A 22,654-nucleotide genomic window follows, 5' to 3' on the forward strand; every position below is an offset into this window, starting at 1 on the left:
TCCCTGCTCCTATACTCAAATCCCCTTGCTATGAAGGCCAACATACCACTTGCCGTCTTCACCTGCTGTACCTGTATGCCAACTTTCAATGACTGATGAACCATGACACCCAGGTCTCATTGTACCTCCTCATTTCCTAATCTGCCGCCATTCAGATAATATTCGGTCTTCGCGTTTTTGCCACCAAAGTGGATAACCTCACACTTATCCACATTATACCGCATCTGCCATGCATTTGCCCACTCACCTAACCTGTCCAAGTCACCCTATAGTCTCCTAGCATCCCCCTCATAGCTCACACCGCCACCTAGTTTAGTGTCATCTGCAAACTTGGAGATATTACACTCAATTCCTCCATCCAAATCATTGATGTATATTGTAAAGAGCTGGGGACCCAGCACTGAGCCATGAGGCACTCCACTAGTCACTGCCTGCCATTCTGAAAAGGCACCATTTATCCCGACTCTCTGTTTCCTGTCTGCCAACCAGTTTTCTATTCCCGTCAGTATATTACCCCCCAATACCAGGTGCTTTGATTTTGCACACCAATCTCTTGTGTGGGACCTTGTCAAAAACCTTTTGAAAGTCCAAATACACCACATCCACTGGTTCTCCCTTGTCCACTCTACTAGTTACATCCTCAAAAAATTGCAGAAGATTTGTCAAGCATGATATCCCCTTCATAAATCCATGCTGACTTGGACCGATCCTGTCACTGCTTTCCAAATGCACTATTTCATCCTTAATGATTGATTCCAACATTTTCCCCACCACCGATGTCAAGCTATAATTACCCACTTTCTTTCTCCCTCCCTTTTTTTAAAAAGTGCTGTTACATTAGCTACCCTCCAGTCCATAGGAACTGATCCAGAGTTGATAGACTGTTGGAAAATGATCACCAATGCATCCACGATTTCTAGGGCCACTTCCTTAAGTACTCTGGGATGCAGACTATCAGGCCCCGGGGATTGATCGGCCTTCAATCCCATCAATTTCCCTAACACAATTGCCCGTCTAATAAGGATATCCTTCAGTTCCTACTTCTCACTAGACACTCGGTCCCCTAGTACTTCCAGAAGGTTATTTGTGTCTTCCTTCGTGAAGACAGAACCAAAAGTATTTGTTCAATTGGTCTGCCATTTCTTTGTTCCCCATTATAAATTCACCTGAATCTGACTGCAAGGGACCTACATTTGTCTTCACTAATCTTTTTCTCTTCACATATCTATAGAAGCTTTTGCAGTCAGTTTTTATGTTCCGGGCAAGCTTCTTCTCGTACTCTATTTTCCCCCTCCTAATTAAACCCTTTGTCCTTCTTTGCTGAATTCTAAATTTCTCCCAGTCCTCAGGTTTGTTGCTTTTTCTGGCCAATTTATATGCCTCTTCCTTGATTTAACACTATCCTTAATTTCCCTTGTTAGCCATGGTTGAGCCACCATCCCCATTTTATTTTTACTCCAGACAGGGATGCCCAATTGCTGAAGTTCATCCATGTGATCTTTAAATGTTTGCCATTGCCTATCCACCGTCAACCCTTTAAGTATCATTTGCCAGTCTATTCTAGCCGATTCACGCCTCAAACCATCAAAGTTACCTTTCCTTAAGTTCATGACCCTAGTTTCTGAATTAACTGTGTCACTCTCCATCTTAATAAAGAATTCTACCATGTTATGGTCACTCTTCCCCAAGGGGCCTCACACAGCAAGATTGCTAATTAGTCCTTTCTCATTACACATCACCCAGTCTAGGATGGCCAGCTCCCTAGTTGGTTCCTCGACATATTGGTCTAGAAAACCATCCCTAATACACTCCAGGAAATCCTCCTCCACGGCATTGCTACCAGTTTGGTTAGCCCGATCAATATGTAGATTAAGGTCACCCATGGTAACTGCTGTACCTTTATTGCATGCATCCCTAATTTCTTGTTTGATTCTGTCCCCAACCTTACTACTACTGTTTGGTGGTCTGTACACAACTCCCACTAACATTTTCTGCCCCTTGGTATTCCGTAGCTCCACTCATACCGATTCCACATCATCCAAGCTAATGTCCTTTCTTACTATTGCATTAATTTCCTCTTTAACCAGCAATGCCACCCAGCCTCCTTTTCCTTTCTGTCGATCCTTCCTAAAATGTTGAATACCCCTGGATGTTGAGTTCCCAGCCCTGGTCACCCTGGAGCCATGTCTCCGTGATGCCAATTACATCATATCAGTTAACTGCTATCTGCACAGATAATTCATCCACCTTATTCTGAATACTCCTCGCATTGAGGCACAGAGCCTTCACGCTTGTCTTTAAAACACACTTTGCCCCTTTAGAATTTTGGTGTAATGTGACCCTTTTTGCCTTGGGTTTCTCTGCCCTCCACTTTTACTTTTCTTCTTTCTATCTTTTGCTTCTGCCCCCATTCTACTTCCCTCTGTCTCCCTGCATAGGTTCCCATCCCCCTGCCATATTAGTTTAACCCCTCCCCAACAGCGCTACAAACACTCCCCCCAGGACATTGGTTCCGGACCTGCCCAGGTGCAGACCGTCCGGTTTGTACTGGTCCCACCTACCCCAGAACCGGTTGCAATGTCCCAGGAATTTGAATCCCTCCCTTGTGCACCACTCCTCAAGCCACGTATTCATCGGAGCTATCCTGCGATTCCTACTCTGACTAGCACATGGCACTGGTAGCAATCCTGAGATTATTACTTTTGAGGTTCTACTTTTTAAATTTAGCTCCTAGCTCCCTGAATTCGTCTCGTAGGACCTCATCCCGTTTTTTTTTAACCTATATCGTTGGTACCTATATGCACCATGACAACTGGCTGTTCACCCTCCCTTTTCAGAAAGCCCTGCACCCGCTCAGAGACATCCTTGACCGTTGCACCAGGGAGGCAACATACCATCCTGGAGTCTCGGCTGCGGCCGCAGAAACGCCTATCTAATCCCCTTACAATCGAATCCCCTCTCACTATAGCTCTCCCACTCTTTCCTGCCCTCCTGTGCAGCAGAACCACCCACAGTGCCATGAACTTGGCTGCTGCTGCCCTCTCCTGATGAGTCATCCCCCTCAACAGTACCCAAAGCGGTGTATCTGTTTTGCAGGGGGATGACCGCAGGGGACCCCTGCACTGCCTTCCTTGCACTGCTCTTCCTGTTGGTCATACATTCCCTATCTGGTTGTGTACCCTTTACCTGCGGTAAGACCAACTCACTAAACGTGCTATTCACGTCATTCTCAGCATTGTGGATGCGCCAGAGTGAATCCACCCGCAGCTCCTGTGCCGCAATGCGGTCCATCAAGAGCTGCAGGCGGATGCACTTCCCGCACACGTAGTCGTCAGGGACGCCGGAAGCGTCCCTGACTTCCCACATAGTACAGGAGGAATATAGAAACATAGACATAGAAAATAGGTGCAGGAGTAGGCCATTCGGCCCTTCCAGCCTGCACCGCCATTCAATGAGTTCATGGCTAAACATGCAACTTCAGTACCCCATTCCTACTTTCTCGCCATACCCCTTGATCCCCCTAGTAGTAAGGACGACATCTAACTCCTTTTTGAATATATTTAGTGAATTGGCCTCAACAACTTTCTGTGGTAGAGAATTCCACAGGTTCACCACTCTCTGGGTGAAGAAATTCCTCCTCATCTCGGTCCTAAATGGCTTACCCCTTATCCTTAGACTGTGTCCCCTGGTTCTGGACTTCCCCAACATTGGGAACATTCTTCCTGCATCTAACCTGTCTAAACCCGTCAGAATTTTAAACGTTTCTATGAGGTCCCCTCTCATTCTTCTGAACTCCAGTGAATACAAGCCCAGTTGATCCAGTCTTTCTTGATAGGTCAGTCCCGCCATCCCGGGAATCAGTCTGGTGAACCTTCGCTGCACTCCCTCAATAGCAAGAATGTCCTTCCTCAGGTTAGGAGACCAAAACTGTACACAATACTCCAGGTGTGGCCTCACCAAGGCTGTAGCAACACCTCCCTGCCCCTGTACTCAAATCCCCTCGCTATAAAGGCCAACATGCCATTTGCTTTCTTAACCGTCTGCTGTACCTGCATGCCAACCTTCAATGACTGATGCACCATGACACCCAGGTCCCTTTGCACCTCCCCTTTTCCTAATCTGTCACCATTCAGATAATAGTCTGTCTCTCTGTTTTTACCACCAAAGTGGATAACCTCACATTTATCCACATTATACTTCATCTGCCATGCATTTGCCCACTCACCTAACCTATCCAAGTCACTCTGCAGCCTCATAGAATCCTCCTCGCAGCTCACACTGCCACCCAACTTAGTGTCATCCGCAAATTTGGAGATACTACATTTAATCCCCTCGTCTAAATCATTAATGTGCAGTGTAAACAGCTGGGGCCCCAGCACAGAACCTTGCGGTACCCCACTAGTCACTGCCTGCCATTCTGAAAAGTCCCCATTTACTCCTACTCTTTGCTTCCTGTCTGACAACCAGTTCTCAATCCATGTCAGCACACTACCCCCAATCCCATGTGCTTTAACTTTGCACATTAATCTCTTGTGTGGGACCTTGTCGAAAGCCTTCTGAAAGTCCAAATATACATCAACTGGTTCTCCCTTGTCCACTCTACTGGAAACATCCTCAAAAAATTCCAGAAGATTTGTCAAGCATGATTTCCCTTTCACAAATCTATGCTGACTTGGACCTATCATGTCACCTCTTTCCAAATGCACTGCTATGACATCCTTAATAATTGATTCCATCATTTTACCCACTACCGATGTCAGGCTGACCGGTCTATAATTCCCTGTTATCTCTCTCCCTCCTTTTTTAAAAAGTGGGGTTACATTGGCAACCCTCCACTCCATAGGAACTGATCCAGAGTCAATGGAATGTTGGAAAATGACTGTCAATGCATCCACTATTTCCAAGGCCACCTCCTTAAGTACTCTGGGATGCAGTCCATCAGGCCCTGGGGATTTATCGGCCTTCAATCCCATCAATTTCCCCAACACAATTTCCCGATTAATAAGGAATTTCCTCAGTTCCTCCTCCTTACTAGACCCTCCGACCCCTTTTATATCCGGAAGGTTGTTTGTGTCCTCCTTAGTGAATACCGAACCAAAGTATTTGTTCAATTGGTCCGCCATTTCTTTGTTCCCCGTTATGACGTCCCCTGATTCTGACTGCAGGGGACCTACGTTTGTCTTTACTAACCTTTTTCTCTTTACATATCTATCGAAACTTTTGACACGTGTCCGAGCTGTCCTGCCATGACTTAACCCTTAGATAAACTTAAATTGGCAAGAACCATGCTAAAGGTTACTTACTGATATAGAAAAGAAAAAGAAAAACTACTTACCAATCACTTACCCCCTTGGCTGTGACGTCACCCTTCAATTTCTTTCTACTTTTTTGCCTCCCTGCTGCAGCTGCACCGGCTGGCCTTTATATGCCTCACCCACACTGTTGCTCCGCCTCTCGAACTGCCGCCGATCCCTGGACTCCCGCTGGGCCTTTATAGGCCTCACCCACGCTGCTACTCCGCCTCTTAAACTGCCTCTTTTGCTTCTCTAAACAGCCTGGGAGACATTTCATCGGGGCCTGGAGATTTATCCACTTTCAAAGCTGCTAAGTCCCTTATTACTTCCTCTCTCTATTTTTGTCTTGCCTAATATTTCACACTCCTCCTCCCTCATTGCAAAGTCTGCACCGCCCCTCTCTTTTGTGAAAACAGATGCAAAGTATTCATTAAGAATCATACCCACGTCTTCTGCCTCCACAAACAGATTTCCTTTATGGTCTCCAATAGGCCCCACTCTTTCTCTAGTTATCTTCTTGCTCGTCATGTATTTATAAACATAAGAGTTTTCCCTGATTTTACTTGCCAACATTCTTTCATGCTGTTTCTTTGCTTTCCTGCCATCTTTAATTGCACACCTGTACTTGTTATACTCAAGAGTTTCTGCACTATTGAGTTTTCGGTATCGGTCATAAGCTTCCCTTTTTTTCTTTGTTACCCTGTATGTCCCTTGACATCCAGGGGGCTCTATACTTATTAGCCACACCCTTTTTCTTTAAGGGAACATACTTGCTCTGTACCCTCAGGATCTCCCCCTTGAAAACCTCCCACTGCTCTGACACTGATTTACCATCACGTAGCCGTTTCCAGTCCACTTTGGCCAAATCCCATCTCATCTCAGCAAAATTGGCTTTACCCCAATTGAGAACCTTTTTTCCTGGTCCACCTTCGTCCTTTTCCATAACTACCCTAAATCTTACTGAATTATGATCACTCGCACCAAAATGCTCTCCCACCAATACCCCTTCCACTTGCCCGTCTTCATTCCCCAAAATCACATCCAGAACCACCTCCTCCCTTGTTGGGCTTGTTACATATTGGCTAAAGAAGTTCTCCTGAATGCATTTTAGGAATTCCACACCCTCTGTACCATTCAAACTACTTTTTTTCCCAGTTAATATTAGGGTAGTTGAAATTCCCCACTATTACAGCTCTGTAGGTTTTGCACTTCGCAGCAATTTGCCCACATATTTGTTCTTATATCTCCCTCTGACTTTTTGGGGGTCTATAGTACACTCCCAGTATTGTGATCGCCCTTTTTTTGTTCTTCAATTCAACCCATATGGCCTTGTTTGATGACCCCTCTTACATATCATCCCTTCCCACAGCAGTAATTGTTTCTTTCATTAATACTGCATCAATAAGTCGTCAAAGTCCTATGAGTATTTACATTTTTCTAATTCCAATGCAATAAAAAGGATCACGATTTCTTCAACTGAATGAAAGTTGGATGCAATCTTTGGCAAGAAACCACACCATCAACATGCCAAGTCAGGTCAAGCTGATTGATCTCATTCCTGTATCTCAGTGACCCTATATGTTGAAACCAGAGCCATCAAAAATTTTGATAGGAAGTTTGAGGCAGTGATCTACGTCACAGTGAGGCTTTGCACCTGTGAAGAGACACTCGATCACTCGACCAGAAACACCAAGACTGGTTCAACAAGTATGACCAGGAGATCCAGGAGCTAATAAGCCACGAGCGCAAGGCATTCTTGAACTGGAAACAGCAACACAACTCGAGAGCAAGAAAGCAGCCCTACAGACGTCTGAAGGCTGAAGTCCAATAAAAAAACTCAAACTAAAGAACAGATGGTGGTTGGAGAAAGCGCAGGAGATCCACCTACTAGCAGACAACCACGATGTGCGCGGATTCTTTAGCGCAGTCAAGACCATCTACAACCCAAGCACCCAAGGTCCTACCCCACTGCTGGTCAAGAACGGAGAGGTACTCATCAAGGACAGAGAGGCAGTCAGTGCCCGCTGGAAGGAGTACTTTGAAGATCTCCTTAACCTAGACTCTGTCTTCGACGCGAGTGTCCTTAACTCCATCCCGCAGCATGATACCCGCCACCATCTCAGCACAACTCCAGCCCGGCAGGAGGTAGAAAAGGCCATCCGACAATTGATGAACAAAGTGGCCTCAGGAGCAGATGAAATCCCTGCCGAAGCACTAAAACATGGCAGAGAAGCACTATTGGTACAAATACATGATCTAATTTATCTTATCTGGAAGGAGGAGAGCATGCCAGGGGATCTCAGAGACGCCATAATCGTGACCATCTTCAAGAAAGGCGACAGGTCTGATTGTGGTAATTACAGGAGTTTCCCTGCTGTCTGCCACAAGGAAAGTCATCGTAAGAATCCTTCTCAATCGCCTTCTCCCTGTGGCTGAAGAGCTCCTCTCAGTCGCAATGCAGATTCCGCCCACTAAGGGGCACAATGAACATGACCTTCACCACGCAGCAAATCAAAGAGAAATGCAGGGAACAGCACCAACCCTTGTACACGTCCTTCTTTGACGTCACAAAGGTCTTCGACACGGTCAAACAAGAGAGATTATGGAGTATCCTCCACAAATTTGGCTGCCCTCAAAAGTTTGTCACCATCCTCCGCCTGCTTCACAATGACATACAAGCCGTGATCCCGACCAACGGATCCACCACAGACCCAATTCACGCTCGGACTGGGGTCAAACAAGACTGTAACATTGCACCAAGCTCTTCTCGTTCTTCCTTGCTGCAATGCTCCATTCACCCTCAGCAAGCTCCCCGCTGGAGTGGAGCTAATCTACAGAACAAACGGGAAACTATTCAACCTCCATCGCCTCCAGTCCAGATCCAAGGTCATCCCATCCTTGGTCATTGAATTGCAGTATGCAGACGACCCTTGCGTCTGCGCGCACTCGGAGGCCGAACTCCAAGCCATCGTCAACATCTTCACCGAAGCATACGAGAGCATGGGCCTTACACTAAACAGTCGTAAGACAAAGGGCCTCTACCAGCCTGCCCTCGGCACACAGTACTGCCCACCCCCCCACACAATCATCAAAATTCACGACGAGGCCTTGGACAATGTGGACCATTTTCCATACTTCGTGAGCCTACTGTCAACAAGGGCAAACATCAATGACTAAGCCCAACACTGCCTTCAATATGCCAGTGCAGCCTTCGGTTGCCCAAGGAAGAGAGTGTTTGAAGACCAGGACCTCAAACCCGGCACCAAGCTCATGGTTTACTGAGCTGTAGTGATACCTGCCCTCCTATATGCTTCAGAGACATGGACTATGTACAACAGGCACCTCAAAGCACTGGAGAAGTACCACCAACACTGCCTCCGCAAGATCCTGCAAATCCATTGGCAGGATAAGCGCAGCAACGTCAATGTTCTCGCTCAAGCCAACATCCCCAGCATCGAAGCAATGACCATGCTCAATCAGCTCTGATGGATGGGCCACATCGTCCGCATGCCCAATACGAGACTCCCAAAACAAGCGCTCTACTCAGAGCTCCAACACTGCAAGCGGGCCCAAGGTGGGCAGAGGATACGCGTCATGGACACCCTCAGAGGTTTTTTTTTTATAAATGTGCAACATCCCCACCGACACCTGGGAATCCCTGGCCCAAGACCACAAAGTGGAGGAGAAGCCTCCGGGAAGACGCCTGACACCTCGAATCTCTTCGCCGGGAGCAAGCTCAAGCCAAGCGTAAACAGCGGAAGGAGCACATGGCAACTCAAGCACCCCACCCACCCGTTTCTTCAACAACCGTCAGCCCAACCTGTGACAGAGACTGTAGGTCCTGCATCAGTCACCTGAGAACTCATTTTTATAGTGTGGAAGCAAGTCATCCTCGACTCCGATGGACTGCCTGAGGAAAAATAGGACTTTTCAAAACACTTAAAATACATCCAAGTGCTGACCATTATGAAGAATTTTTTAAAAAAAGATTACGTCTTCATAATTTTGAAAATTCATTATCTTTTTTAAAAAAAAAAGAAAAACAAATTTCTACAAAAGGAAAGAAAATGTCACTGTCAAACAATTCAGTATTGTAATGAAGATTCCAGTTGGAAACTCTTTGTAGAAGTTTGTTTTATATCCTGTGCATCTAGACCAAGGTGACAGACACATTGCAAACTGTCCTGCAAATGTCCTTCCAGCAGATTAGAGACAGAAGTCCATCACATCTGATGAGGAAACTCTTAGGTTTGGACTGATGGAAGGAGTTACCTAGAGCCCATGTGAGAGAGATCATGCTTGCATGACTAGGATCGATGCCTGCTATGGTGGCTTACACAGAAGCAAGCATTTGCTATTGAAGCTCCGCACCGCCAACTGTTGGAACCACTGAATAGGGTGTGTGTCCATGTTATGGTCAGAATGGTGCCAATGCACTTATAGATTTTATGCAGAGTTATGCAGTTCACCACAGCACTGAAGAGGAGAAACTGGTATCTCCCGTTCTCAAGGTTTCAAACCGGAGCTTGTCAACTATCCAATGACCAACTAACTGGTAATTATTCTCTTTGGAGGAAGGTAAGCACAGTCGCTATGGCTTCGGGATGACATGTCTGGAAATAGAAGACAACAATCAAATCAGTCCTCCGTGACCGACTAGATACCCAAGTCAGACAGGTCTGCAGCCTGGAAGGAGACTGGGGTTCATAGAAACATAGAAAATAGGTGCAGGAGTAGGCCATACGGCCCTTCGAGCCTACACCACCATTCAATAAGATCATGGCTGATCATTCACCTCAGTACCCCTTTCCTGCTTTCTCTCCATACCCCTTGATCCCTTTAGTCGTAAGGGCCATATCTAATTCACTCTTAAATATATCCAATGAACTGGCTTCAACAACTCTCTGCGGTAGAGAATTCTACAGGAAACTGAGTGAAGCAGTTTCACCTCATCTCGGTCCTAAATGGCTTACCCCTTATCCTTAGACTGTGACCCCTGGTTCTGGACTTCCCCAACATCGGGAACATTCTTCCCGCATTTAACTTGAGCATTCCTGTCAAGAATTTTATATGTTTCTATGAGATCCCCTCTCATTCTTCTAAACTCCAGTGAATACAGGCCCAGTTGATCCAGTCTCTCCTCATATGTCACTCCTGCCATCCCAGGAATCAGTCTGGTGAACCTTCACTGCACTCCCTCAATAGCAAGAACGTCCTTCCTCAGATTAGGAAACCAAAACGGAACACAATATTCCAGGTAAGGCCTCACCAGGGCCCTGTACATCTGCAGTAAGACCTCCCTGCTCCTATACTCAAATCCCCTAGCTATGAAGGCCAGCATGCCATTTGCCTTCAACAGCTGCTGTATCTGCATGCCAACTTTCAATGACTGATGTACCATGACACCCAGGTCTCGTTGCACCTCCCCTTTTCCTAATCTGTCGCCATTCAGATAATATTCTGCCTTCCTGTTTTTGCCACCAAAGTGGATAACCTCTCATTTATCCACATTATATTGCATCTGCCCACTCATCTAACCTGTCCAAGTCACCCTGCAGCCTCTTAGCGTCCTCCTCACAGCTCACACCGCCACCCAGCTTAGTGTCATCTGCAAACTTGGAGATATTACACTCAATTCCTTCATCTAAATCGTTAATGTATATTGTAAATAGCTGTGCTCCCAGCACTGAACCCTGTGGTGCCCCACTAGTCACTGCCTGCCATTCTGAAAAGGACCGTTTATCCCGACTCTCTGCTTCCTGTCTGCCAACCAGTTCTCTATCCACGTCAATACAGTACCCCCAATACCATGTGGTTTAATTTTGCACATTAATCTCTTGTGTGGGACCTTGTCAAAAGCCTTTTAAAAGTCCAAATACACCACATCCACTGGTTCACTCTACTAGTTACATTCTTCCTACTCAGCTTCAGATAACTATGCAAGCCAAGGCACTGATGAATCAGAAGGTCTTAACTGGACAAGCATTGGGAAGCTCATCAATGCAGTGTAGTAAACTGCACAGTTTGAAATGGTTTTAATTCCAGCAGTACCCTTGCACCCAAGTTGAGGATCCTTAAAACATGGCTCTTGCCCACCTTTGTCCGACCTCTCTAATTAGTTAAGTGGGGTGTGTTGCTGTGGGAAGAGTGTGTGCAGAGACAGGAACTCTACTTGTGTGGCTATCTCGGTATCTTGGTTTGGAGACGCTTAAGCACATTGATGAGTTTCTGTATGTGTTACAGACACCCAGCTAACTGAAAATACCTGTCTGTTTTGCTACTCTTTACCTGGAAATCAGTCTTGCTTGAAACTTGGGACAATGTGTGACAAATAGTTCATACGACTGCCAGTGATTTGGTATGCTCTGTATAAAATACCACTGCTGTACCGGCATACACATAGTGGAAGCAACACAATTCAGATTTCTCAGGAGGTTAACAGAATTAAGTGATTACAATTTCCTGTCCCATATCAGAAAGGGAAACTACTTTGGCAGGATTCTTAGGCAAGATCTAGATGTTTGATTTGAGCGTCCAAAGATGCAAGGTGAAAAAAAATCCTCCTTATTGGAGAGCATAAAGCTTGCAGGAAAAACCCATTACTCTCTTGAACCAACTTGATCACCAAAGCAATAGATTATTGTTCTTCGCCACCAATATTAAGTGTCCTTCAGATATTGTGATCGGATTATGTAAAAGTAAAGGATACCTGCTGCCAATGGTATCCAGAACTCATGCATTTTGCATGCTGTGAAATGGCATGGGATTAGTCTGAAAATGCAGAAGGTATTCAACCCCAACGGTTTCAAGAAACCATGCCTTTTGTATGATCTTTTTAGCTGAACACAAAGTGTTGTAATCAAACTCCCACTTGATTTCTTAATGGGCTAAGAAGAAAGGAGTCACAGTTGGGTGGGCAGAGTCCAAGAGAGGATTTGTGGAAAAACCTCCTGGGGCCTCATCCTGAATGCTACTGATGTACTGAGTGGCAGTATGTGGCTCTAGAATCCCCAAGGGCTGTTGTCATAATTCCATTCAACCTGCATTGGTAGATCCCACTGGGCTATTCTGAAAATTACTATTAAGGTTCTGTTGGTAACATTTGAAAGCTTACAACAGGTCAAAGAGCACCTTGCCTTACAAAAGGAATACAAAGATGCAGGAAAGAAAAATTTGCTGAGCTCAGGACATTTTCTGCAATGGAAGTCCGAAGCTGGTCTTCAGTTAGTGGAACAGACCAACTTTGGAAATTTCCTGAGGTCATCCTTATCGCAGCCTGTAACTGATGCCTGATGAAGAACAGATCTGGCCCCATGCATTTATTCGCAAGCAATCCAAGTATGTACTGAAACTTGTTAACCCCAAAAGTCCAACCGTCTGGTTGATATGTTCAAAATTTGAATCCTGGCAGTACTTTTCCCTGTTAAACCCCCATCAAATTGAAAAATGGAGTGCTGTGCAACAATATGGTGAATGTTTCCCAGTCTGTAACATGATTTCTAGGTTCCGGTGCAGTTTTCAGACCAGTTTGAAGTCACATAGCTGCTCCGGGAGGCAAGAAGACACTCCCAATAGATAACAGCACACAGAGCAATGTAGCCGGAAGGGAGATCCTGCTTAAGGGACTCCAGATCAGCAAAAGTAGTAATATTTTCTTTTATTCAAAAAAGGGAGTATTTTGAACAAAAAGTACTCCCCCTGCACATACCTTCTCGTAATTACATTTTAACAACTTACATGTCCTATATATATATATATATATATCATGTCCTTAAAATAGAAAAATGTCCCAAGGCACTTAGCAGAAGTGCAATCTGACAAATAAGTCAAAGAAGGAGATATTATGATCAGTGAATAAAAGTTTAATCAAGGAAATAGGTTTTAAGGAGAAAGGTGGAGAGGCAGACAAGTTTAGGGAGAGAATTCCAGAGGTATGGGCTTAGACAGCTGAAGATAGAGCTGCCAATAATGGCATGAAGAAAGTGTGGGATGCGCAAGAGGCCCGAGTTGGAAGAATACAAAGTTCTCGAATATTTGTAAGGGTGGAGGACGTTACAGAGATAGGGAAGGGCAAGGCCACGAAGGGTTTTGAACACAAAGGTAAGAATTTTAAATTGGAGGCATTGGGGAACCAATGAAGGTCAGGTACAACAGGGTTGATGGGCGAGCGGGACTTGGTGTGGTTTAGGATATGGCCTTGAGTTTTGAATGAGCTGAAGTTTATGGAGGGTGGTGGATGGGAGGCCGGCCACGAGCTCATTGGAACAGTCATGTCTGGAGGTGACAAAGGCATGAAAGAGGGTTTCGGCAGCAAATGGGCTGAAGCAGATGTGGAAACAGGTGACGTTGCAGTGGTGGAAGTAGGTGGTTGTTAAGATGGAGTGTATATAGGGTCGGAAGCTCAGCTCAGGGTCAAGTAGGACAACAAAGATTCCAACAATTGACTTCAACCCGAGACAGTGGTTGGGGAGGGGCAAGGAATCAGGGTAAGGGTACGTAATTTGTGGCAGTGGCCAACGACAATGGCTTTGATCCTCCCGACGTTCAACTGGAGGAAATTGCGACTCATTAGAACTGGATGTCAGACAAGCAGGTTGACAGCATAAAGGCAGTGGAAGGATCAAAGGCGGTGGTAGAGATAGAGCATCAGCGTACGTGTGGAAGCTGACCCCATGTCTGTGAATGATGTCGCCAAGGGGCAACATGTTGATGAGGAAGAGGAGAAGGCCAAGGATAGATCCTTTGGGGACTCCCACAGTAACAGTATCGGGGCGGGATGAGAAGCCATTGCAAGAGATGCTCTGCCTACGATTTGACCGGTAAGAGTGGAATCAAGTGATGACAGTCCCACTCAGCTGGACGTGGAAGGAGAGGCAATAGAGGAGGATAGTATTGTCGACTGTCACGGTCATTACGGGCTTTGATTAAGGCAATTTCATTGCTGTGGCTGGGGCAGAAACCCAATTGGAGACATTTAAACATGGAGTTGCAGGAAAGATGGGCACAGATTTAAGAGGCAACAACATATTCAAGGGCTTTGGCGAGGAAAAGAAGATTGAAGAAGGGGAAGTAGCTTGCAAGGAGAGCGGGGTCTAGGGTAATTTTTTTTTGAGGGGAAGTGGTTGAGGCCAGCAGTTTTGAAAGGGAGGAAAGACAGTGCCTGAGGAAATGGAACAATTTACAATGTCAGCTAGCATGCAGTTCAAGAAAGAAAGATGGGTGGGGCAGTTTAGTGGGAATGGGGTTGAGTGAGCAGGAGGTGAATCTCATGGATGTGATGTGCTCATCGAGGGCATGAGGGAAGATAGGAGAGAAACTACAGAAAGATGCAGGTGCAGTGCTCAGGAAGATGCGGCAGACGCAGCTGAACAGATGGTCTCAATCTTAGTGATAGAGAAGTCCATGATTTCCTCGCACTTGTTGGAGGTGAGGGTGGAGGGGGCAAGGGTTTTAAGGAGACAGTTGGTAGTAGAGAAAATAAATCGGGAGCTATCTTTGCATTCCAGGATAATCTTGGGAGTAGTTAAGTCTTGACAGAAGAGAGCAGGGCCCGATAGTGCTTGATGTGGTACAGCCAGATCTGGTGATGGGTGGCTAAGTCAGTTGTGCATTAGATACATTCAAATCCTTTACTCCACTGTCACTCAAGTCATCCTTAACCCTCCATTCACTCCCCCTCTGCCACCCCCACTCCAGCCCTACCCCCCACACGGCGAGTACTGAAAAGCCAAAAGCGACTTTACCCACAACAAGTTTCTGTCCTAGAAATAAAAACAGAAAATGCTGGAAATACTCAGCAGGTCAGGCAGCATCTGTGGAGAGAGAAACAAAGTTCACATTTCTGGTCGATGACCTTTCACCAGCATTGGAAAAAGTTTGCTCTAACAGGTTTTAAGGAAGTAGAAAGGCAGGGAAAAGGGGGAGGGGAGAAAAGAACAAAAGGGATGGTGTGTGATAGGTGGAAGGCAGGAGAGATTAAATGACAAAAGGGATGAAGGTGCAAGCCAAAAGGAGGGTGGTAATAGGAGATGTAAAGAACCAAAAGATGGGTCTAGAGGAGCTGTAAATGGCGACAACACAATCATTACCAACAGCTGCTGTCAAAAAAAATAGGAGCGATGGGTATGATCTGAAATTGTTGAACTCAATGTTGAGTCTGGAAGGTTGTAAAGTACCTAATCAAAAGATGAGGTGCTGTTCCACAAGCTTCCGTTGATTTTCATTGGAACAGTGAGAGGGGCCAAGGATAGAAAGGTCAGAGTGGGAGTGGGAAGGAACATTAAAATGACAGGCAACCGGAAGCTCAGGGTTATGCTTGCTGACTGAATGGAGGTATTCTGCAAAGCGATCGCCCAATCTGCATTTGATCTCCTTGATGTAGCATGTTGAGGTGCGAATACAGTATACTGAATTGAAAGAAGTACAAGTAAATCGCTGTTTCACCTGGAAAGAATGTTTGGAGCCCTGGATGGTAGGAAGGGAGGAAGTAAAAGGGCAGGAATTGCATCTCCTGCGCTTGCATGGGAAGGTGCCATTGGAAGGGGTGGGGGGGTTGAAGGTGATTGAAGAGTGGACTAGGATGTCACGGAGGGAATGGTCCCCTTAGGAATGCTGAAAAAGGGAGGAGAGGGAAAGATGTATTTGGTGGTGGCATCACGCTGGAGATGATGGAAATGGAAGAGGATGATCCACTGAATGTGAAGGCTGGTCGGGTGAAAGGTGAGGACAAGAGAACCCTATCATGGTTCTGGGATGGAGGAGAAGGGGCGAGAGCAGAGTGCGGGAAATGGGATGGACACAGTTGAAGGCCTTGGCCACTACGGTGGCAGGGAATCCTCAGTTGAGGAAAAAGACTATCGGAAGCACTAGCACGGAAGGTGGCATCGTCAGAACAGGTGCGAAGGAAGCAAGAGAATCTGGGAAAATGGAAGAGAGTCATTACAGGAAGCGGGATGGGAGAAGTGTAAGCTGTAGGAGTCATTGGTCAACAGCCTATCCCCAGAAATGGAGATAGAGAAGTCGACGAATGGAAGGGCAGTGTAAGAGATGGACAACGTGAAGGTGAGGGAAGGGTGGAAATTGGAAGCAAAGTGAATGAAATTTTCCAGTTCGGGAGGAGAGTAGGAAACAACACGGATACATTCATCAATGTACTGGAAAGAGAGGTGAGGGAGGGGATCGGTGTAGGAATTGAACAAAGAATGTTCCACATTTCCCATGAAAAGGCAGACATAGCTAGGACTCATACAGGTAGTTTCTCTCCTACCCTCACTTCCTTCCTTTCTTTGCTTTCATAATTCAATTTAGTTAGTTTTTAAAAAATCAAATTAGAATGAAGAAAAAGCCTGTCTGCCTTCCTCTCAAATTGTTTTTCTCTCTCTTCCACCCATCCCCACAAGTGTTAGAAACTCTTTTTGGAGTTCACCTGCAAAAACATAAAACATTAAAAAGTCATGCTTTAAACAGAACACCCGAACAGGGACTTGAACCCTGGACCCTCAGATTAAAAGTCTGATGCTCTACCGACTGAGCTAGAAACTAGAATCTCGATCTCACAGGTGTACTCCATTAGTTTTGACCTTTTCGGTCAACAAAACACAAATGGAAATTAATAGTTGACTTCAGGTTCCAGTTATGAGTCAGAAGCTCGTACGTTCAAGTCCCACTCTGGGGATTCGAGCACAAAACCTAGGCTGACACTCCATTGCAGTACTGAGCGAGTGCTGCATTGTCAGAGATGCCGTCTGTCAGAAGAAACATTAAAACGAGGCCCTGTCTGCCCTCACAGGAGGACGTAAGAGATCCCATTTTGAAGATGAGGGGAGATCTCTTGGGTGTCTTATCCCTCAATCAACATCACAAAATAAAAAATTATCTGGATAATATCTCATTGCTGTTTGTGAGACCTTTAATTTCCTATGTTACAACTGTGACTACACTTCAAAAGTACTTCATTGGCTATGAAGCATTTTTGAACATCCTGATGCTATATAAATGCAAGTTCTTTCTTTCCAAAATTCAACTGGTGCTTTTCTTTGAAAATTGAAGCAACATTAAAAGAAAGATAATTGTCCATCAGTACAACTGCTTCCTGGGAAATTAGGTACATATGCTCAGACCACACAACCCAAGTCCCAGCTATGGGCAAAAATATGAATTCCAAGCCCAGGCTTTTAGGAGAGTCGGAGGCCTTCAAGTAAAAACTTTAATATATTAAAAGACAATTTACTGCATAAATTTAATCAGCATACTGTGAAATATGTACCCTTTTGTTTTTTTACTTTAGACACTGGAAATTTCAGTTACTGGGTGGGAAAGTGGTGGATGGAACACTAATTTCAGATAGCATTTTGAATCATTTGTGGGAACCATGTCATCTAACTGCACAATCACAAAGGTAAAATACTCTCAATATAAAAACAACAGTTACTGTATGTCACACAGTGCAACACCTTTAACATTGAAAAAAATCTATCACAGCACCTTCGACAGGAGTAACAGTTACTTACAAGTTTTCTATGAAAGGTCCACCCCACATGCCAAATTTATCACAGAATATATTGAAAATACTATTTAAAGTAGCATAATCAAAATATTAATATACAATACAAACAGATCAGTTACTTCAAAGAGCTGCTGGCAGGTTTCAGAAACTGGTGGGGCTTCAGATCAACATTAATTTTAATACGTAGACTATTAAGGAATAAATAGCTCTACTCATGTCCACTCTACTCAGAGTTTGCGCGCATGTGCAGTAGCTCCTCGCCCCCGGATCTGTGCAGGCTGCATGAGTGTCAATCATTTGAACGCTCCTAAATGGTGGGTTTAAAAGTATACGATGAGTTTTTTTAAAAAACCGAAAGCCTCGGAGTGATTTTAGCGAGATCTGAGAATGTGTATGTAATATTTTAATATTTAGGATCATCTAGCTATTTTAAGAGTAGTCTTGGCTGTGCACCCAGCTTACTTGAATATAAATGCATCTTCCTATTCGAAGTGGAGTTCTAACTAGTTGAAAACTAGCCAGAGGGAAGTCACAATTTCAACTTATTTGAAGAACAGGATCTCCTGTGGCTACAAGTGCAGACTTCAAAGCTTGAGTGATGGGTGCTGTAATTGCCCGAAGAACACCATCCCTAGCCCTGGCCGAATGGGCTCCCCGCCGCGACCTGCGGGAACAGTGCCAGCCGCGTTCAGCCGGGAGTACTATAAAGAGCATAAAGTCTGGAATAAATAAGTTTAAGGTAAGCTTCTGGAGAGAAAATGATTGAAGGACTGGGGAAAAGCTGGGTTTCTGGGATCGAGATTATTTCAAAAGGGATGGACTTGTTCCTAAACATGTGTCTGATCTCCCCCACTCCATGGAGTTGTGTGTTTTTGCATTAATTTCTGAAGAAGCAATTACAATGAGCTTTCTCAAAGTGGCTCAGCCATTTGGGGGTTACAATGCCAAAGCTAAAAATGTATTGTTGTGCAGACAGCTTCCAATAATTTGATAAACTATACAAAAATCACTTGAGGGTGTAAGGATCCTGTGTTACTGGATGTTTTAAAGTACTTTATGCAACTTTTATCTCCACCTAGCTGTATATTTGTGTTAGTTTCTGTAAAAGCAATCAATATGGTAAAGGAGGGGCAGTTCTGAAGCACGTCTGATTTAGCAATGCATGAAGCAGTAAGTTTGTAATCCAAGACATACGTTCGGAGGAACTGGCTGAGATAGTCGGTTGTGATTAGGCATATCAACAGTTAATTAGCAAATTTATTACGTCAAAAAATAGTTATGGTGTAATCATTTTCAATGGTGTAATCATTATAGTGATTGAGTTATTGATTTATTTATTATTTATTATTGATGATGGCTCTTTATTTGTAAAAGTGAAGTGTTTAATGTTTGTAAACCCCCCTTCCCCCCACCCCGCCAATCTCTCATTCCCTACGCCTGATTTTTAAGTGTAGGCAAGGTTTTTCTGAGCGTACAAAAATCTACACTTACTCCATTCTAAGTTAGTTTGGAGTAAGTTTTCGCTGCCTAAACTTGCAAAACAGGCGTAAGTGGCTGGACACGCCCCCTTTGAAAATAAATCTGTTCTAAAATGGAACTATTCTAACTCACTAGAACTGGAGCAAACTAAATGCCGAGAATTGCAATTTTTAAGATGCTCCATTCTAAACTAGTTGCTCCAAAAAAATAGGAGCAACTCGGGCCGAAACTTGAGCCCAAAAACACCAGCAACAACGAACATAACCCGTTTTCTCTTATGTAACTTGCTTCCAAGTTCTTTGGATAAACTTTTTAATTTCACTAATATATATGGCACTCATGTAGATAAACTGTAAATTGCAACTAAATGACAAATGATGATATGTTGAGTTTTGTTCCAAGCATTACAATCTTTTCAATTGAAGAAAATAAACAGTGTTTGTTGCAACATGTGTGCTATAAGAACAATTCCCTTTAATACCTTGGTTTGTACCACCATATGCTTTCTCTGGAAGGGGAAAGCGGTTAATGAGGTGGAAGTGAAAATGTCTGTTCCTGCTGACAATGATAATGAACCTTTTGAGAGTAGGCTAAAATGTTTCAGTTTCACTGATTTGACAGTAATGAGATCTGGCTGCATCTTTGTGTTGCTTGCAATTGCAATCTTTCTCCGATTCTCGGTTTCAACTGCTTTTACAACCACATTTACTCTGCTCTTCATGTGATTTCTTTTGAAGTTATCATTTCATAGACTTTTTCATAACATATTTTCAGAATTATTCGTACATTGACATACAAAAATTGTTATAAATAATAAATAATATTTACAGGATGAGAATGCAATTCCCAAAAGACTCATCTTTCCAAGATCACAAGTATTCCATTACAAAGAATCAAAGTAATCTTTTGTGAATCATATTGTTTCAATTCAGACTCTCAATACGTATCTCTCATCCTGACTGCAAAAGCAAGATTCCAGTCATCTGTCTCTGCTTATCCTCGACACTAAATGCTAATCCTTGCCCCTCTCTTACCTTATAGGCAAATGTAACGCGCCCAGTGGCCGAGGAACTGGAGGAGAGCAGCAATCATGATGACAATGTCACTCAACTTTACCTTAGCAAGCACCAGCTCAGAGACTAGCACTACGTGTACTTTACTGGAAAGGCTCGAGGGGTCTGCACTGCAAGACTCAGAGCACTAGTGCATAGGAGCATGGGCAGGGAATGTGACAGCCCAGGAAGCAGCTTGCCGGAGGGAAAGCTCGCATCTGCACTGTGCTGCAGAGGGCACAGATGAAGACCTCAAGGGCTCAGCCTACATTAAAAAACTGATTCCTATACATGAGGACCTTTTAATTGCACTGGGCAGCCTGCCAGCAAACTTGCGCACAACGGCAGAGAGCATGCAGCTAAACATTCAGGGAGTGGAACCTCTTCCCGTTATGAAATATGGCTGGTTCTTGACGGGGACAACACAGGACAACGTATGTGCAGTCAAGGAGTCCTTGCACCTGGGGAAACCAGTGATGAAGGCAAATCCAGCAGTGCTCTCTTCCTAACCAGCAGGCTGCATTGGAATGATGTATTGCTGTCTCATTGCGAATAAGCCATGTCATCTGCTTGATGGTCATAAGGACAGCAAACCGACCAATTTTACTCATGTTACTTGTTGCAGTCTGGAATGAGCCAGTGTTAGAGGTCTAGGGCCACTGTAACCTACACAGCCACAGGCAGCGCTGTGTGCACTCTGGTATTTGGCTCCAATTCCTGCTGTAACAGATGACATAGGTCAGTGACTGCCTGCCTGCTGTAGCGCAGCCTCCTCATGCACTGCTCCTATGTCATGTGGAAGCAAGATATCCATTTGTGAAACACTCACATGCTGCAAAGCCTCAGTTCCCCTCTTCTTTGCCTCTCCACAAGTCTGCATTGCTATGCTTGCTGCTGCTATTGTTCCGCTTGGTGTGGCAGCCTCAATGGCAATCCCAGCAATATTCACATCTTTCCCAGTACTCCTGCAGCCTGTGAAATGACAGAGCACAGTGCATCCAATGGCAATTAGTAAGCTGCTTGATGCATGTGTACACTGGAGGTTGGCTTATGTCCCCTTTGGTAGCTTGAAATGAGTCTGAAGCATTACAAATTCGGGGTTGTGGTGAACTTGGCTGTAATTGGAAGTGTCGTCTGTGGTGTACATTATCTACATGTCAGTTTTGAGTGGTGGCAGAACTCCCTGGTTTTTCTCAGATATTTTTTAGGTATGTGTGCCTGGATTTATTGACACAGTTTGATGGTGAGGCTGGTGCAGGCACTCCACCTCTGGTGCAATTGAACCCGCTTCGCATTTCTCCCTTCATCCTTTTAATTTTCCTCTGAACAACAAGACCAAAATCTCCATTGCCAAATTTTTGCCTGTAACAATCAATCAATCAATGATAAATCATCTTGACAGAAATCAGTACAATGCCAAAAAAACAAGTAGTGAACAAATCAGCTGTCAGAAACCCAAACCAAAACACTGCTTTCTTCTATGGTCCAAAGAAGCATCTGCACCCTTAAACAGAGAATTCCTTAGCCCAGAACATGCTACCCTAATTGCCCATTTTATAAACACGATCCGAGTGCACTGTACATTCCCTGAAGGAGCACTGTCTGCCCCAATATATTGGTACACAATTTGCTGTTTTAATGGCGAAACGGTCAGCGTAGTCATCATTACGGTGTAAACCAGACAGCAACTTCTGGCATCTGCACATGCACAGCTAACATGTAAATCCAGAAGTTGCTGTCACTGATATCCTGCTCCTCCACAGGGTGCGCTGTTGCAATCTTCACAGATGCAAACAACAGAATCAGTGATCTGATGTGAACTTCAATTTTTTACGCATGATTCTCGATGTAAAAGCCATTGAAAATGCTAAGCCTTGTTTAATTAGGTGCAACTGAGTTTTTAACAGCTTAATAAGTCATAATTACTACTGAACAATCTGTCTGCTCCTGAAAAATTAATTTTAAGCGTGGAGTGTCATTCCCTCAAAATAACATTTAAAAATTCCATGATGATTTTTAAAACACTTCTTTTTTTAAGTTTATCAAATTTCAACTTCTACCTTAATCACATGTATGTTGCAATCTATATTAGTTTTCTGTAAAATGATTAAAAAGGGAATTATAATCCGTGCTTTTTACTTCCTGGTTTGCTGTCAGTGAAAAGTCTTCAATCTGATTGGCTGATCAGCCTGCTTGATGACTTCACTGTTGCTAAACGCCACAGGTCCCTTTTAGACGGCAGATTGAAAGTCATGACAGAATAGGGGAAATCAATGCTCCAGAGCCCGCTAAATCTTTGTGGCCAGCTTCCTCATTCCCTCTCC

The 22,654-nt window shown here is 44.4% G+C and overlaps 1 protein-coding gene and 1 non-coding gene across 4 annotated transcripts in view; both read right to left on the reverse strand.

Annotated features, from left to right (window-relative positions):
• cerkl (CERK like autophagy regulator) overlaps positions 1–22,654 on the reverse strand; it is a 272,030-nt gene that overhangs the window by 239,564 nt on the left and 9,812 nt on the right. The window lies entirely within an intron of this gene.
• Positions 16,766–16,829, reverse strand: trnak-uuu (transfer RNA lysine (anticodon UUU)). The gene has a single exon. It is a non-coding gene; the product is annotated as a tRNA-Lys (tRNA).

Source organism: Pristiophorus japonicus, chromosome 3, assembly GCF_044704955.1.
Source record: "Pristiophorus japonicus isolate sPriJap1 chromosome 3, sPriJap1.hap1, whole genome shotgun sequence".
NCBI lineage: Eukaryota > Metazoa > Chordata > Chondrichthyes > Pristiophoridae > Pristiophorus > Pristiophorus japonicus.